The sequence below is a fragment of the Heterodontus francisci genome, chromosome 2 (assembly GCF_036365525.1).
Source record: "Heterodontus francisci isolate sHetFra1 chromosome 2, sHetFra1.hap1, whole genome shotgun sequence".
NCBI lineage: Eukaryota > Metazoa > Chordata > Chondrichthyes > Heterodontiformes > Heterodontidae > Heterodontus > Heterodontus francisci.
The window spans coordinates 4,060,014-4,079,648 of record NC_090372.1 but is presented as its reverse complement, the minus strand read 5'-3'; the positions used below and the strand labels follow the sequence as shown (position 1 = coordinate 4,079,648).

The following is a 19,635-nucleotide window of genomic DNA, read 5'->3' as shown; positions in this document are numbered from 1 at the left end:
TGATGGTCTTGCAGTTTATCTGCGGCGGCACAGCATATTGCACCTTTCACTGCTGAACAAAATAGGCCAAGACTTCTGGAGGGGAGGCAAACTGGGCTGTTTTTGAGGTTTTACAAGACTGATTAAGGTGTCAAATTTCGCGCGCGCAGTTCGGTGAAGTGTACCATAAGCCATATTTGTCAAGGGTTTAGCGCATGTGCACGTAACATCCGCCAGAAGTATGCGGAGAAGGCAAGTCATGATATTAACCAGTGTGTGACACTGATTTGACACCAGCGCTGCCATTTTGGAGCTCCATGCTCCAGTCTATGCCCTCTCTTAACCTCCTGCAGCTGAACACATGTTCAACACCATAAAGGATGTGGTCTGGCTGGTGTTCAAGTACCTTTTGTTGGCTTCAAGGTTTGTGCTTGAACCAGTAGCTACCAGACATGGGTGACCCAGTAGGGCTTCCTCTTGGCATTGAGCATGACTGGGAAAATGAGCAGAGGAAATGTAGAGCAGGACAAGCTGCTAGAAGAGGGAGGAGGAGGTGGGGGGAGGGCGGTGAAAGGTTCCCAACAGGAGGCCAGATCCACAGAGGGTCTTTACAGAGTAGATCTCTGTACGGCACAGTGGCACAGTGCTTAGCACTGAAGCCTCACAGCTCCAGCGACCCGGGTTCAATTCTGGGTACTGCCTGTGTGGAGTTTGCAAGTTCTCCCTGTGTCTGCGTGGGTTTCCTCCGAGTGCTCCGGTTTCCTCCCACCGCCAAAGACTTGCAGGTGATAGGTAAATTGGCTGTCATGAATTGGCCCTAGTGTTGGTTGGTGGTAGGGCATATGGGATTACTGTGGGGTTAGTATAGATGGGTGGTTGTTGGTCGGCACAGACTCGGTGGGCCGAAGGGCCTGTTTCAGTGCTGTATCTCTAAATAAAAAAAAACTAAATAAAAAATCTGTTAGAGAACAGATTGCAGGATTTCTGCAATACCCTGGAGGCCCCTTTGCACACTGGTATCCACAGCCTGATGGCAGCAGCCTGATCTTCCATGGCATCAGCTGATATTGCATGACAACACTCTGAGCTGCCACTGCAACACTCAGATGTTGGGTAGCTGCTGCTTGTGCTGCAATGGAAGCGGAGACATTGGCCATCAGAAGCTGCATTATGTTTGGCTCTACAGATATGTTGATGGAGTTGGCCACCTGTTGCATATTGGAAAGGATGGGCTCCAAGTTCTACTCAAAGCCCTATTCCAAGTTGGAGCTGGACTCCGCCAGGCTCCTCGACATTGACAGCAGGCTTTCTGGTGCACCAAACATTTGGGTGTGTACCCCCATCATCCTTCTTCTGTTGCCTGACTCATCAGAGTCCTCATCTGAGTCCTCTGCAACAGAACTAGTGTGTAGTCTTAACCTCCGGTGAACTGGCACCAACCCTGACTGCAACACACTTGTGCCCAGTGTGTCAACATATGCAGATCCCCCGCCTCTATCCTAGCATCTAAATTACATGCTGTATCAGTATCTGAGCTGGGTACTGCAACTGTGAAATTGAGTGATGGTGCGTCTTCATCTTCACTCTCTTCTTGCTCTACCTCCAGTGCCTGGGCAGGCCGTAGTTCCTGGGTATCTGAAATGAAAATGGGGCAAGGATTGGGTTGTGGTGAGAGCAGAGGAGACATTAAGAAGTGTGTGCTTACACCATCTGCAGCTTGTAAGTCAGAAGAGACTGCGGAATGAGAGAGAACTAGGACAAGAGGAGAAGATTAGGTATATGAATACCGTCATCTTCAATGACTTCAGCCTTGCTGTTAGCCATAGTCTCAGCAATGGCCCTTCCTATAATGGCCAGTACAGTCTTCTCCATGGGGGTTAGAACATGCAAGTGAGCCTCTTTCCCACCACCTTGGATCCCTCCCACTCCCCCACCCTGTTAATTCCTGCTGCCTCCGGTTGTGTGCCACCTTCTCCTGCAAGAGAAAGGGAAGAGTGGTATTGAGTGACATATAATCTGTTTGGGTGATGTAGCTGTCATGCTTAAATAGCTGGCAGTGTGCGCAGGCTGTGAGATGTGGGCTTGAGGCTTGCAGCAATACTAAGTGTGTGAGGGTGAAATGAAGCATATGAATGTTGCATATGAGGCTTTATTGCTAAACATTGTTGGTAGGTGAGTTGGGGGGGCGGGTGGTGGAGGGTGGAGTGGGGCGGTGAATTGAGCAGTGTGTGAAGCTAATGGCACAGTTAGTAGGATACGGCATTTGAAGATGTATTCACTGACCTTGACCACTCGTGAGGTCATTAAGCTTCTTCCAACACTGGATCCAGGTCCTTGGGCTGCATTGCTGGCATTGACCCCCACAGCTACCTGTTCCCATTGCTTCTCACTGTGTGCATTTGTGCCTCTTGCTCCCCTGTGGATATGGGACATCACTCCTCCTTTCCATCTCCTCCACCAAGACTTCCAGTGCAGTGCCCAAAATCCTGGGGGCCAACTCTCTCCCACAGTCAGCCATCAGTGTCTCTTTCCCAGGTCAGATTCAATTGCAGATTGACTGCCAGCACCTGCTACAGTCATAATACACCTCTCCTTTAAGCAGGGTAGCTTTAAGAAGTGCAAGCTAGCTTTAAGAAGTGCAACTTACTGACAATATTGGCTCTCCCTGCTAATGCATGCAGCTAATGAACTGTGCAGGGAGTGCTGGCTGCACACAGAGACCAATATAATTAGTGAGCAGCAGGAAGTTGGCAAGCTGCCTGCTTTCTACTCAACAGGCATGGGTTAATCGCACATTGCAATCCCTGTGCCAATTTTTAGTGACTAACAAATGTCTGGCCCTTATAGGAGTTTAGATTTTGTCTTTGTACTATCGATAGGAAGCTGCAAGTAAGTTAAAAGACATGGAGGCAACCTTTTAGTGCCTCCACTGCTTTCCCTAATGCGCTGAGTTAAATAATGGACCACACGTGGAATCTTCCTGATCTAAATAAACTACATGCATTAACTCAGCCATGGAGGAGCACTACAAACGTTCCACCATTTGGAGACACAAAGACTCCTTGGACAATAACTTTGCATTATTTATACTACTAGTTTACATTGATTCCTTAAAGTTTTGTTTTAATGCCTGGCCTGCCCTTCCCACCTGAAAATAAGAATTGAGATTTTAATAAATGTCAGACACAGGGCTGATTACCCATCACGCAATTTGACCTTTTTTTTGTCAAATACTGCTGACCTTGGAAATGTTTGATAGAAGCTGATCCCAAAACATGTCTGTTGCCATTATCAAAGTCTGGACTCTTATTTTCAGACAGGAGGGCAGGTGCATCATTAATGAGAAACCTTTTAAAGAATCAAGGTAAATTAGTAAAATAAATAATGCAGACAACGTTATCATCCAAGGAGCCTTTGAGTCTCCAAATGATGGAACATTTTCACACTGGCTATCATCAAAGCTTCCCCCATGGTTGAGTTAGTACATGTAATATTACTGATCTTGACAGATCTAGAAGATTCCAAATGTGTTCCATTATTTTTGCTGATTTCACTCAGCACACTAGGGAAAGCAGTGGAAACACTACAGCTGGCTTGGGGTCAGGGGGGAAATGGCCACCAAGGCACCAGCTCCCGATCAACAAATTGCATTCATTTTTTTTTTCAATTATTCATTCACAGGACGTGGGCATCATTGGCAAGCCCAGCATTTACCCATCTCTAATTGCCTTTGAGAAGGTTGTGGTGAGACACCTTCTTGGCAACTGATTGGTTTGCTAAACAATTTTACAGGACAGTTAAGAGTCAATCACATTGCTGTGAGTCTGGAGTCACATAGAAGCCAAACTGGGTAAAGATAGCAGATTTCATTCCCTAAGCAGACATTAGTGAACCAGACAGGCTTTTATAACAATCCAATAGCTTCATGGTCGTTATTGCGGATCTTAATGTTTGATTTGAGGTTTATTTAATTAACTGTATTTAAATTCCCCAGCTATGGTGGGATTTGAACTCATCTCTCTAGGCCTCTATATTACCAGTATTGTAAAATAAACACAATGCTACTGTTCCCACTACATTCATATAGTGTCTTTAATATGGATAAAACATCCCAAGGGCTTCGCAGAAGTATAAGAATCTAACCAGAGAAGGAGGGATCAGGAGGGGATGATCAACACTTAGCTAAAGGGATTGGTTTTAAACAGGGTTATAAAAGAGAAGAGGGAGGTGAAGAAGAAGGGCCTGAAGAATGGAGTGTGGGGGTCGAGGAGGTGGAAGGGTTACAGAGATAGAGAGGGGGAAAAGCCATGGAATGGTTTTTAAAAAATCATCTAAACATTTCATATTTGAGGTGTTTGTAGTCAGGAGCCTATGTATGTCAGCGAGAACATGGCTGATGAGCAAATGTGACTTTTTTTTTAATTCATTCATGGGATGTAGGTGTCGCTGGCCAGGCCAGCATTTATTGCCCATCCCTAATTGCCCTTGAGAAGGTGGTGGTGAGCTGCCTTCTTGAACCGCTGCAGTCCATGTGGGGTAGGTACACCCACAATGCTGTTAGGAAGGGAGTTCCAGGATTTTGACCCAGCGACAGTGAAGGAACGGCGATATAGTTCCAAATCAGGATGGTGTGTGACTTGGAGGGGAACTTGCAGGTGGTGGTGTTCCCATGTATTTGCTGCCCTTGTTCTTCTAGGTGGTAGAGGTCGCGGGTTTGGAAGGTGCTGTTTGGAGTTTGCAAGTTCTCCCTGTGTCTGCGTGGGTTTCCTCCGGGTGCTCCGGTTTCCTCCCACAAGCCAAAAGACTTGCAGGTTGGTAGGTAAATTGGCCATTATAAATTGCTCCTAGTATAGGTAGGTGGTAGGGAAATATAGGGACAGGTGGGGATGTGGTAGGAATATGGGATTAGTGTAGGATTAGTATAAATGGGTGGTTGATGGTCGGCACAGACTCGGTGGGCCGAAGGGCCTGTTTCAGTGCTGTATCTCTAAACCTAAGGAGCCTTGTTGCATTGCTGCAGTGCATCTTGTAGATGGTACACACTGCTGCCACTGTGCGTCGGTGGTGGAGGAAGTGAATGTTTGTAGATGGGGTGCCAATCAAGCGGGCTGCTTTATCCTGGATGATGTTGAGCTTCTTGAGTGTTTTTGGAGCTTCACCCATCCAGGCAAGTTGACTGTATTCCATCACACTCCTGACTTGTGCCTTGTAGATGGTGGACAGGCTTTGGGGAGTCAGGAGGTGAGTTACTCGCCTCAGGATTCCTAGCCTCTGACCTGCTCTTGTAGCCACGGTATTTATATGGCTACTCCAGTTCAGTTTCTGGTCAATGGTAGCCCCTATGATGTTGATAGTGGGGGATTCAGCAATGGTAATGCCGCTGAATGTCAAGGGGAGATGGTTAGATTCTCTCTTGTTGGAGATGGGCATTGCCTGGCACTTGTGTGGCACGAATGTTACTTTGCACTTATCAGCCCAAGCCTGGATATTATCCAGGTCTTGCTGCATTTCCACACGGACTGCTTCAGTATCTTTGGAGTCATGAATGGTGCTGAACATTGTGCAATTATCAGGAAGCATCCCCACTTCTGACTTTATGATTGAAGGAAGGTCATTGATGAAGCTGAAGATGGTTGGGCCTAGGACACTACCCTGAGGAACTCCTGCAGTGATGTCCTGGAGCTCAGAGGATTGACCTCCAACAACCACAACCATCTTCTTTTGCACTAGGTATGACTCCAGCCAGTGGAGGGTTTTCCCCCTGATTCCCATTGACCTCAGTTTTGCTAGGGCTCTTTGATGCCATACTCGGTCAAATGCTGCCTTGATGTTAAGGGCAGTCACTCTCACCTCACCTCTTGAGTACAGCTCTTTTGTCCATGTTTGAACCAAGGCTGTAATGAGGTCAGGAGCTGAGTGGCCCTGGCAGAACCCAAACTGAGCGTCACTGAGCCGGTTATTGCTGAGCTAGTGCCGCTTGATGGCACTGTTGATGACACCTTCCATCACAGATTGAGAGTAGACTAATGGGGCGGTAATTGGCCGGGTTGGATTTGTCCTGCTTTTTGTGTACAAGGACATCCATGGGAAATTTTCCACATTGCAGGGTAGATGCCAGTTTTGTAGCTGTAGTGGAACAGCTTGGCTCGGGGCGCGGCAAGTTCTAGAGCACAGGTCTTCAGTACTATTGCCGGAATATTGTCAGGGCCCATAGCTTTTGCAGGATCCAGTGTCTTCAGTCATTTCTTGATATCATGCAGAGTGAATCGAATTGGCTGAAATCCAGCATCTGTGATGCTGGGGACTTCAGGAGGAGGCCGAGATGGATCATCAACTCGGCACTTCTGGCTGAAGATTGTTGCAAATGCTTCAGCCTTATCTTTCGCACTGATGTGCTGGGCTCCCTCATCATTGAGGATGGGGATATTTGTGTAGCCACCTCCTCCAGTTAGTTGTTTAATTGTCACCACCATTCATGGCTGGATGTGACAGGACTGCAGAGCTTAGATCTGATCCGTTGGTTATGGGATCGCTTAGCTCTGTCTATCGCATGCTGCTTATGCAGTTTGGCATGCAAGTAGTCCTGGGTCGTAGCTTCACCAGGTTGACACCTCATTTTGAGGTATGCCTGGTGCTGCTCCTGGCATGCCCTCCTGCACTCTTCATTGAACCAGGGTTGGTCTCCTGGCTTGATGGTAATGGTAGAGTGGGGGATATGCCGGGCCATGAGGTTACAGATTGTGGTTGAGTCCAATTCTGCTGCTGCTGATGGCCCACAGCGCCTCATGGATGCCCAGCTTTGCATTGCTAGATCTGTTTGAAATCTATCCCATTTAGCACGGTGATAGTGCCACACAACACGACGGATGGTATCCTTAATGTGAAGGCGGGACTTCGTCTCCACAAGGACTGTGCGGTGGTCACTCCTACCAATACTTTCATGGACAGAAGCATCTGCGGCAGGCAGATTGGTGAGGATGAGGTCAATTATGTTCTTCCCTAGTGTTGGTTCCCCCACCACCTGCCGCAGACCCAGTCTAGCAGCCATGTCCTTTAGGACTCGGCCAGCTCGGTCAGTAATGGTGCTACCGAGCCACTCTTGGTGATGGACATTGAAGTTCCCCACCCAGAGTACATTTTGTGCCCTTGCCACCCTCAGTGCTTCCTCCAAGTGGTGTTCAACATGGAGGAGTACTGAGTCATCAGCTGAGGGAGGGCGGTAGGTGGTAATCAGTAGGAGATTACCTTGCCCATGTTTGACCTGATGCCATGAGACTTCATGGGGTCCGGAGTCGATGTTGAGGACTCCCAGGACAACACCCTCCTGACTGTATACCACTGTGCCACCACCTCTGGTGGGTCTGTCCTGCTGGTGGGACAGGATATACCTGGGGTTGGTGATTGCAGTGTCTGGGACATTGTCTGTTAGGTATGATTCCGTGAGTATGACTATGTCAGGCTGTTGCTTGACTAGTCTGTGGGACAGCTCTCCCAACTTTGGCACAAGCCCCCAGATGTTAGTAAGAAGGACTTTGCAGGGTCGACAGGGCTGGTTTTGCCGTTGTCATTTCTGGTGCCTAGGTCGATGCCGGGTGGTCCGTTCGGTTTCATTCCTTTTTGTTGACTTTGTAGCGGTTAGGTACAACTGAGTGGCTTGCTAGGCCATTTCAGAGGGCATGTAAGAGTCAACCACATTGCTGTGGGTCTGGAATCACATGTAGGCCAGACCAGGTAAGGACAGCAGATTTCCTTCCTTGAAGGACATTAGTGAACCAGATGGGTTTTTACAACAATCGACAATGGTTTCATGGCCATCATTAGACTAGCTTTTAATTCCAGATTTGGTGTGGGCTAGGGGAACAGGGCAGCTGAATTGTGGATGAGCTGCAGTTTATGGAGGATGGATGATGGGAGACTGGTCAGGAGAGTATTGGAATAGTTGAATCTGGAGGCAATAAAGGCAAGAGAGGATTTCAGTGGAAGACAAGATGAAATTGTGACAGAGAGGACATCAGGTTGGAAGTTTAACTCAGGGTAAAGTAGCATGTTGAAATTATAAGTATTCTGGTTTGGCTTGCGGGCATGAGTGGTGAATGAATTGGAATTTGTGGTAAATGGACAGAGAATGTGGTGGGGAGCCAGAGCTGTTGGCTTCACCATCAAGTGGGCCCTGCTTAAAATGTATGTCACCAAATAAGGACTGGAGCAAGTTTGACAATGAAAGTCCAAGGTCCAGTGAACCACTTATAATTAGCATCCACCCTCAAACACGAGGGGAATGGCTGTGTGAACAATATAGCGGGTGGCCAACATCTGAGCAACCACACATGAGTGAGTGCCTTAAGGAGAGGAAAGAGAAAAAGGAAAGAAAATTGGGGGTAAAAAGGTCTTCTGCTTTGGGAACGATTAGATGTGGAAGTGAAGTTACAGTCTGTGAGATCACCAATAAATCTAATAATTGTGCAGCCGGAGGAAACTGCACTGTGTGAAATTTTAAAAATCTACCCAAATTGCAACAAATAAAAAAAGTAATAATGGGAAGGTCAGATATCAGAAAATCTTCCACTACAATTAAACGAATGTGAGAAATTGCTCAATAGAATATTTTCAGCAATATGTCAAGATGGATTCCTCGTATATAAATTCTCCAGATATGTAAATGGCTGCAAAGGAAACAGGTTTTTCCCCTAACATGAAGGGACATCACACAGAAGCTGCAGTTAATGCGATCCCTTTCATCCATCTATCGAATCACTGATTTATTTCTCCATGATTGGACTGGCTTGTAATTACATTTAGCCTCTGGTGCATAGCACAAGATTTTCAGAAAGCCTTGGGTTTTACAAGGGAATTATTAAAAAAATGCAATAATGATTTCCCACATCCTAACACCCACCAAGTTAGAATAACATTAAGGCTGAATTGTTTTATCCTCAGTACAAGTATATCTCACTTCAGGAGCATGTTCACATGGATGACTAACTGCAACAAAAGGAGAGGAAATATTTCTCTCTGACCAGTGACAATTCAAAGGAATTACTGGGCCAAAATTTGCTGTCAAATTAATGGTGAGGCTAATGGAGCTCACTGTTATATACATGGTACAGCAACTTCTGACCTGCTTTAGCATCCATGGCATTTATATGGCTGGTCCTGTTGCATTTCTGGTCAATAGTGACCCCCAGGATGTTAATGATTGTGGATTCAGTCATGGAAATGCTGTTGAATGTCAAAGAGAAGTGGTTAGACTCTCTCTTGTTGGGAATGGTCATTGTCTGGTGCTTGTGTGGCCTGGATGTTACTTACTGTTTATCAGCCCAAGCCTGACTGTTGTCCAGGTCCTGCTGTATGTTGGCACAAACGGCTGCAGTATCTGAGGAGTTGCAAGTGATACTGAACACTGTGCAATCATCACAAATATCTCTACTTCTGACCTTATGATGGATGCAAGGTCATTGATGAAGCAGCTGAAGATGGTTGGGACTAGGACACTACCTTGAGGAACTCCTGCAGCAATGTCCTGGGTTGAGGTGATTGACGTCCAACAACCACAACCATCTTCCTTTGTGCTAGCTATGACTCCGACCAGCGGAGAGCTTTCCTTGTAATCCTCATTTACTTCAGGTTGCTGGAACCCCTTGGTACCACACTTGGTCAAATGTTGCCTTGATGACGACTCTCACCTCACCTCTGGAATTCAGCTCTTATGTCCATGTTTGGACCAAGGCTATAATGAGGTCTGGAGCTGCAGTGGTCCTGGCGGAACCCAAACTGAGCATCGGTGAGCAGGATATTGGTGAGCAAGCGAAAACTTAAAGCACTGTTAATGACTCCTTCCATCATTTTTCTGATGATTGGGAGTAGGCTGATGGGTCCACAACTGGCTGGGTTGGAATTGGACTGTTTTATGTGGACAGCTATTAAAAATGTTATATCAAGAAGAGGATATCTTATTTAATAAAGCATTTGCACCCAATCTCTCACTGGCATGAATACCAAGTGGCTAAGAATGTGAAGCAATATCTCTAGTTCTGTTTAAAATATTATTACAAATAATGAACATTGCTGAGATAAGAAATCCAGTATTTTCTCCCTACATAAACCCTTGGTTTAATTCAGGTCCACATTTTTAACCTTTATTCAACACATGCACTGCTACTTATTAAAATATGGTGCTATCTTCCCTCAATAAAGCCAATCACTAAAATTACTTTTACTATTGAATCTTTCAAATGTCAAGTTGATTAATTCATGACAACGCCTCTCTTCACTTGCAGTTTGATTGTGATGATTGCAGTTTGATTCAGAAGAGTCGTCTGCCAGGAATCTCCAGCTGTGTAGCATAAACTTTCTTTCACTGGTATTTCTGTTGCATTACAGATCTGAAGGCATCACAAGTCAACTGTTTTCTAAAAAAAAAACTCACAGTTCGCTCAGTAACTATGTCTAATGTATCACAGAATGAAACTTCAATAACAGATGCTTTCTGCAATAGAATGACAGATTTGACTCGGAACTAATGCGATGCACATTAAAATACTTTTGACTCAGTTTGATGTTTTTAACTTCTTAGCTACTATTAATTTGAAATTGAACAATTTTGTTTTAATTAATTCTCAGTTTAATTGATTGATTGCATTGATTTATTAACTGATTCATTTTGGATCATCTGATCTTGATCTTTTCTCTGGATGATCTGGGGGACGAGGGTGGCCAATTGATGGATCATTTATATCTTGTGCAGACTTCTTAGATTTAATGCATTTCTACTCAGTACTTTTGTCCAGTCCATTAGACATCGCTGTTCTATTGCAAAGTTGTAAGCCATTTGGTGGTATGAGACTGCTCTGGTGCTTTGGATTTATACATCCCCTTTAATTTCTCCATCTTACGCTCTTAACTTGAAATCATTACGTGAGAAGACGAATTTTGAACATTTTACTTAGGATTCTGACTTATAGAGATGTGTGGAGGTAACGTTGGACTTCAAGTTATTAGATTTCACTTCAGATAGCTTGAATTGAGAGGCCGCAAATCTGGATCAGAAGTTTTTCTGGTCATGTTGAACTCTAGTTGGAAACAGATTGGTGCTGGTGTAAATAAAGCCAAAGTGCAGTGAGCTTACTCCATACATTTCTTTAGGCAAGGCTTATTTGCATACTTATTCATAGCTCCCTGTGCAACTTCATCCTTGTGAGGGAACTAGCTTAATGTGGTAAAGGAACAAGAAAATTGTACTTTAGATGAAGTTTGAAGGGATACAGCCACTTAATGGTAAGTGTTTGCATAGAAAGGTAAACATTTTCAAAGCCTTAGAAAAGGATATCAAATTATTAGCAAATTTTATTGAGGCTAATGGGAGAAAGAGGGAAAAGAAGTGCCAGGCAAAATTGAAATGAATGGAAGCCCAATGTGGAAACTTGTGTGGAATCTGTAAGTGCTTGATCCTATCATAATGATGGATAGGATATGGGGCTAAAGCTCAAAACCAAACAAGGCAGCAGGATTGTGGATCAGCCTGGATCAGCCTGAAGGAACAGTTCTGTCGGGGAATGGAGACAATGGCAAGGAAGTTCAGTTAGTTGGTGACAGCTGAAGAGAATGACTTCAGCCTTCACTGCATTGTCATGCGCTTGAGATTGTCATGAGGCTTCTCCTGGTCTGCCTTAGTAGAAATCATGGAGAAACTCTATAGTTGGCCAATTATACTATTCCTGTAGGTTTCCTTCAAAGTTATAATCAGAGATTGGGAAATCTGTATGGTCTCAAAAACTTACTCATTTCACTGAAGAATTTAATTAGAGTTAAGCAAAACCTGTCCTTTACAAATGCATGTGATCTTGATTAACCCACATCTTTCTCAGTGTATATTATTATCCTTTATTACAATCTTGAGCAATTTTCCTACTTGTTTGTAGTTACCTGGATTATCCATTTTTCCTTTTGCCACCCTCCAATCTTTTGGTGCAATTATTGTTTCCAAAGTATCTCCTGAATTTCAATGCAAACCTTATACAGCATTTTAGGGTATAATTACCCATGCCTTATGACTGATAAATCTCATGTATCCTTTTAATATTTGGTGATGCTGGACTTGTACTGAAACTGTAAGGAGTAATAGCTCAATGATCACAGAATGTTTTAGAAACATAAAAACATAGAAAATAGGAGCAGGAGTAGGCCATTCAGCCCTTCGAGCCTGCTCCGCCATTCATTATGATCATGGCTGATCATCCAACTCAGTAACCTGTTCCTGCTTTCGCCCCATACCCTTTGATCCCTTTGGACCCAAGAGCTATATCTAACTCCTTTTTGAAAACATTCAATGTTTTGGCCTCAACTGCTTTCTGTGGCAGCGAATTCCACAGGCTCACCATTCTCTGGGTGAAGAAATTTCTCTTCATCTCAGTCCTGAGAGGTTTACCCCGTATCCTTAGACTATGACCCATGGTTCTGGACTCCCCCACCATCAGGAACATCCTTCCTGCATCTACCCTGTCAAGTCCTGTTAGAATTTCTATGAGATCCCCCCCTCATGTTTTAGAACGCATTCCCTTGTCCTCAACCCATCTATCGTTAACTAATGGACAAGAAATAATGCTTCAGAACAGCATGGAATACCACTCATCTTGGGTCTGCCATTTTAGTTCTGTGATTAATGCTTTAGCTGCAATCCTATGTTGTCTCTGATACTCTGTGATAGGTCTGACTCAGCCAGCAAGGGCAACTCCAAGTGTTCTACAACATAATCTTTCAAATGATGTTAGCAGTAACTTCTCATGCTGGACACATGGTGTTTCCCTGTCCCAGATCTGTCCACAACAACTTACAACAAGATCCATACCATTTCTCAAAGGGAAGGCACTCAAATGTCTTCCATCATTTGCAAACCTCAATATAACAATTGCACCACAGATTGCTGTGTTAATACAAAATGACAGTGGAAATTATATCAATCTTGATCATTTTTAGGTTATCTATTAGGCTTTTTCTAGCGAGGTTATGATGTAAATTCCATAGTGTCAGCTCATGGGCATTGGGATATCACAGAATCACAGAATTGTTACAGCGCAGAAGGAGGTCATCAGCCTATCCTGTCCACACCCGCTATCCGAAAGAGCAATTCACCTAATGCTATTCCCTCGTAACCCTGCACATTCTTTCTGTTCAGATAACAGTTTATTTCCCATTTGAAAGCCTCGATAGAATCTGCCTCCACCACACTCTCAGGCAATGCATTCCAGCTCCTAACCACTCGCTGTGTGAAAAACTGTTTCCTCATGACGCTTTTGCTTCTTCTGCTAATTACATTAAATCTGTGCCCTCTCGTTCTCAATCCTTTCACAAGTGGGAACAGTTTTCCCCATCCACTCTGTTCAGATCACTCATGATTTTGAACAGCTCTATCAAATCTCCTCTCGGCCTTCTCTTTTCCAAGGGATAATAGTTCTTGTTGACAGGGGGCACAAAGTCTGTGGGCTCAGATGTTAGGAACCCTTCCAATCAACAGAATCAGTGTTTTAAACTATTAGTCTTCTGAAAATGAGCTTATTTATGCCTGTAACTAAAATGTTACAGACATGCATGACCACTAAATTAGTACAGAAATTTATAACTATGATCCCTGCTAATGCATATTTTATTCAATATGTGGTAATGCAAGTCCAGTATCAATAACTGGATAGAACAGTAAAATGAGAATTGGTGTATTTCAGATTGCTCCTACAATTAATGAGTAAAAGGTTTGAATTTCAGACTTGAATTAATATTGCTTTTTGTTCACGAACCCCCTAGAGTTTCAAACACCCAATATTGTAAGGTTATTGTTTTTATTCAAAATTAGAATTTTATTTGGTCTAAAATACAGTTTTACATAAGTGTGTACTTTAATATTAAGTTCCAAAAGAAAATGTTAAGTGCCTGAATTTTAAAATCCCCAAAATGTTGGAAGCACAATGTCATCTATGATTTCCTGTATGCTCGGAGACATGACCAGTGTTATAAAGTGATTCAAAGGACAGTCTGAGGTCAAATAATTCTCAACAGAGCAAAGACAGCAGGATCAATTTTCATCCTGAGTTAATAGGAGCCATATCAGCCTTGAAGCTTACAGCATAGACGGAGGCCATTCAGCCCATCATGCCTGTGTTGGCTCTTTGAAAGAGCCATCCTGCTTACTCCTAAATCGTTGCCTTTTCTCAAGAACCTGTAAGTTCCTCATCCTCAAGAACCTGTCCAATACCTTTTCAAAATTATTTATGGATTCAGTTTCCACCACCTTTTGAAGTCGAGCGTCCCAAATCCCAATAACTCTGAGTGAAAAAAAATTCTCCTCAGCTCCAATTTCAATCCTTTCCCAATGATTTTGATTCTCTGATCTCTGATTATTGACCCACTCGCCAGGGGGAAGAGTTTTTCCCTCTCTACTAGGTCAAACGCTCTCATCGTTATTACGGCCATGTGGTGTGACATGGGTGGTTCCCACTGTTCAACTCTCCACCTGATGCAGCAAGTGTTTTGTTATTAAGGTTTAATCCCTTGATGTTCTAATTTTTCAAATAAACTGACAGCAACAGGTTTTCTTGTAGGGTTTATAGAACAGAAAATCAATTGTCTATTGATCAATACGCTTTATCCTGAAATTGTCACAACCACATCCACTCACACATTCGCTCGCACACACACAGACAAGAGAAAGATAGAGAGGGAAAAAAAGGAAGATGACTTTTAGATGGGGGTGCAACCTGTTGCATTCTCTTGGAAATCGAGTTCACAATGGGTGCAGACCTGAGATGTTTGTAGATTTTTCTCTTGATTGACGGTTCAGTTGAAGACGGTGGGACTCTTCCAGCTCACTGCTGTCTAATGTGGATGTCGGATTCTGCAGCAGGGTAAGTGCCTTCTGGCTTGCTGGATTACCAGCTGTTAGATGTTGCTTCTCTCTCTGGCTTTAGGCTGTATTCTTTTTTAATGCAAAGCAGAATTGCATTTCCCTTCCTGGTAGGAGATGTTCTCCTCTCTTCCCCATGGTGATTGCACAATGGCCCAGGACATGGTGACTACACACCTTCTTTGTTCCAGAAGAAGCCATTCAGCTCTGGAATGTTTTTGGATGGGGTGCCAATGACACCTCTTAGCTTTTAAGATTTGTCCTTTGTCTTTGTCAGACAGTTTGAATACAAAAAGGCCAGTCCCTTTCCATCGGCAGCCATTTTGGGACCAATGTTCACTTTTTAAAATAAAGATTCATTTTTCAAAAGACAAAGTCAGTTTTTCATAACTCTTTAGAGTTAGTCCATAGTTTGTATCATCGGACTTACAGCGTGCGTGACACCATCTTGAAATCCTCTATTAGGTCACGTCTTAACGTTCTCTGTTCCAAGGAGAACCTCTTCAACCTCTTCAACCTCGCGAGATAACTGAAATCTCTTGCCCCTGATAACATCCTGGTAAACCTCCTCTGTACCCTTTCTAAAGCCTTTTCATCTTTCCTGAACTGTGGCATCCAGAATTGTCCACAATCCTCCAGTTGAGGCTGAACCAGTGATTTATAAAGTTCTTGCATGTTCTCTTTGGGCAGGATTTTTAGGTCCTGCAGGGGCAGGAATGGAGGAGGGCCAGTGTTAAAATAGTGCTGCCGACCGGCGCACAGGTTTCCCATCGCTGTTCCTACCCTGGTGATTTTCCTCAGAGCAGGAGAAGGCAAGACCCGAAAACCCGCCTGATTTGGGAATGAGGCCAATTAATGCAGTTAACAAGCTCATTGTTAGCTTGTTAAGGGGCAGTTTGGAATTTCAGTGGGGGAACACTGTCAGGGACAGACCTGGTGCATGGAGGTGGCAACACAGTGGGAAACTCGTCATGGCCACACTATTAGCCTAAGTGGCACATAAAAGGGAGCACAGCTGAGAGGGGCACTCAGCCATTGGCACACAAATGCCATCGGGTGTGTGGAGGTTGTGAGGAGAGTAGTCTGTACGTGCTCGGACAGTGCAGGGGACCATCACCCTCTTGGCATCATGGGGGTATAAAAGGAGGGAGCTTAGTCTACCAGATATTATTGGGAGTCCAATTGAGTGCAAAGAAATCAGCTGCTGGTAATAGGAGCAGGATTCTCAGATTTTGGGTCGAGTGGCGATGAGGATCAACATCGTTAGCAGCAGAGGCAGAACCCTGGGCATGAGGAAGGCAGCAGAGAGGAAGGAGGGGCAGGAAGGCAACAGAGGCCATACCCACAGCATACAATCTACCACCAAAGATGCAGTTACCTGGACATGTTGGAGAACCAGTGCCGCAGGAGACTGGACCTATCCAGGCAGATGGTCACTGAGATGTCTGCCCTCGTGGTCGAAGACCTCACACCTCGCAGCACTGCTCGTTGCTGTCTCCTTACAAAGATCAGCTGCAGACCTTGGTGGCATCTCACAATCAGCTGCACACCACTGCATCTTGCAGGTCACTGATGCCCTATTTGTGAGAGCTAAACAGTACATCCTATTTCAGACAGATGGGGCCTCACAGGTACAAAGGGCAGTGGGATTCACCTCTCTCACTGGATTCCCCAGGTGCAGAGCATCATTGATTGCACCCATGTGGCCACCAAGGCACCGAGTGACCAGCCAGTGAGATTCATCAGCAGGAAGGGTTTCCACTGGTTCAGCGACTAGTTGGTCTTTGACCACAACAGGAACTTTCTGCATGTGTGGCTTGCTTTCCTGGCAGCAGCCATGACTCCTTCATCCTCCGCCAGTCCAGGCTGATGCAACTGCTTATTCCACCCCCCAAACTCTGTGGATGGTTTCTAGGGGACAAGGGTTATCCAATAAAGAGATGGCTACTCTCCTTTACGTGACTCCGAGATAGAGTCACAGAGTTGCTACAACCAAAGACATCTGCTCACAAGGACCACAATCGAGCAGACAATCGGATTTCCGACGATGCAGTTCTGGTGCATGGACCGGTCAGGTAGTACCCTGTGGTACACTCCTGCAAGGGTCTCTCTCATTGTGGTGGTTTGCTGTGCTCTCCATTACATGGCACTCCAGAGAGGGTGAGGCCCTGGAATGACAGAGCTCATCGGAGGAAGATGCAGAACGCAGAGGTTCCCCGGCTGCCCAGGGAGGTGCCCGGGCCTGGCTCATGATTCAAGGGCCTCATCAGGATGCCATCAACTTCAGGAACCATCTGATCCAGACACGTTTCAGCTGAGCCCTTCGAACACAAGGGGAACGTCATACTCAGAAACTCACTTTGAGCTGCCTGTGAGACAACATCCATTGAAGATGTAGCCTTGAATGGATCCACTCTTTCCACTGCACCAATGAATGATGCAGATATGTCCAGAGATCTCACTGTCCCCTTGCCTTGCTTCCCTTCATCATCTCTTCCCTCTTTTCCTGTTCATCATTAAGAATGAAAACTCACACTTCTGTTGTCATATGTCTAAATTTACATTGTTTTCAAAAACAGAAAAAGTGCACATTTACAGGTGAGGCAAACCTCAGTGACCCACTCAGTGCTCGGTCCGGCCCAATGGCCTCTGCTCTTGGCAGCTTCTACCCGGTGCTCCCCTTGTAGCCTTGGATGAGATGGAGGCAGCCTGCTCGTGTGTCTCTGTTTGTGGCTGAGATGCCCGTGGTGATCGTCCTCATTGTGGAAGTGCCAGTAGGGGCCACCTCCAGAGGATGCTGCACCTGCACCAATGCAGGAGCTGCCTCCATGACTGGGCCCTGCTGCACAGATATTCCCGTAGTCAGAGGGGCCAAGAAGGCTGATGATGATGGCACCCCATGAGGGGTGGAACCTTCATCCTCCTCCGTGAGTGCCTCAGCCCTAGCCTGGTGCTCCAGATGGCTGGAGGGGACCACCAGCTGATGCATAACTGGTGTCCACTCCAAACATCTCTGTGCCATCAGCACCACTGACTGGGCCATGCTACATGCATTCTGTGCATGGCAATGTGGTGTTCTTGCATCCACTCCATGACTTTGGCAACTTTCACATTAGGGGAGCTCATGCATTCAAAACCCTGAGCCATGGTAGTGAACATGAGCTGAATAGAAGACTCCTCCATTCTCAGCCCATGACCCACACTGCTAGGGAACTCTGACATGTGGGGCCACTTCTAGTGCTGGGCCGAAAAGGCGGAGCAAACTCCCAACGCGATTATACATGCCTGGGCAATTAACACGGGGATCCTGCCTCAAGAGCTGCCATCCAATCAGAGGGCCGGCAGCTTAGTAGCATCAGCAGTGTCATGAGGAGTGGTGACCACTAATGGTACTCCAGAGGCCTTGGACCCAGGCTCAGCGCTAGAGACCCAGATCAGAGCTAAGTGAGGCGGGGTCATTGGGGCCAGTCTGGCAGGCCCCAGCGAGGGGTGGGGGAAGGGTGGGCATTTAGTACAGGGGAGGGGGGTGTCCATGGAGGTTATTTGATTGCGGGTGGGTGCCCTCCATGCGCCACAGGCCCCCCCACAAAGTCAGCAGAGAGGTCGCCTCATTTTACGAGGTGACCTCCCCATGTGTTGGAGGCCCCCCACCTTTGCTGCTGGCTTAATGCCAGCAGTGGAGGGAAGAGGCCCGTAAGTGGCTGTTAATAGGCTGTACGACCTGTGAGAAAGGGGTCTAGGGTACCCTCTCAGCCTTCATGTGGTCTTACCGTAACAGTGTTTAATTTTAAACACACTGTGTTTTTAGCTCCCCCTTAGTGAATCCTTGTTCACTAACTTTCAATTATAATGCAAAGAAACTAGGCAAAAAGGTTTTTTTTAGGTTTAAAGAAAAAAAGGTTGAACTTTATTAAACTTAAACTCTAATTTGGTTAACCCCTACCGATACACAATGCGCCCACGCTAGCATGTATACGTGATACACACATGCAAATAGAGACAAAAACGAGCAGAAGAAATTAAGTGGAAAAGTTTGAGGCAATATCTGAAGATAGTTTTAGTTACTGTTCTTTGAGCTTTCTGTAAAGTCCTTGATTGTAGGTAGGTCTTGCTTTTCATTGGGGCCCAGTATTCTTCTTAAACCTTGTTCAACATAGGAGACTTCTCTCTCTTGAAGTTCATATGTCCTCAGTAGTTCCAGAGGCTTGTGAGAAAGAAATGGGAGCAGACAGGGGAGGTCGTCAGTCCAGGAGCATACTGCAATCTCTCTGTTCAAAACTCTTTGTACAATTCAGAAAAAACAGGTTGCCAAGCAGGCTAGTCACCTGACCAGCTGGTCTGACCATGTCTGTTTGTGGATTCAGCCATCCCAGCAGTCATCCTGAAATTTGAGTTCCCTCACTTTCAATGTCTGGTGCTCAAAGTCCATTGTGGGTTAAATTGGATAAGGGAAGTAACCCCTTTGTCTCCACAAGCACTGTCTGTTAATGTGCAAATGTCTTTCCAGCCAAGTGCTTGGTGATTTTTTGTTTAAACAAGTCCTTTCTACACTTCAGCAACAGTTTACAAATCAATCTTCATATAATAAAATTAATGTGCCTCATTCTTGGCAGGTGGAGGGTCTGCATGAAGGCCTATACCGCCTTCCGTCTCAATTCTATAGGGTCCCCCACCTCTTAGCCTGTTTCAGGGGAAACATTCGTGCCACAAAAGTGCCAGGCAATGACCATCTCAAATAAGAGACAATCTAACCATCTCCCCTTGAC

At 45.3% G+C, this 19,635-nt stretch overlaps 1 protein-coding gene across 3 annotated transcripts in view; it reads left to right on the top strand.

Moving 5' to 3' along the window:
- The window catches only part of LOC137381317 (cadherin-12-like), a 199,771-nt gene that overhangs the window by 58,452 nt on the left and 121,684 nt on the right, over positions 1-19,635 (top strand). The gene's annotated exons all lie outside the window — the stretch shown is intronic.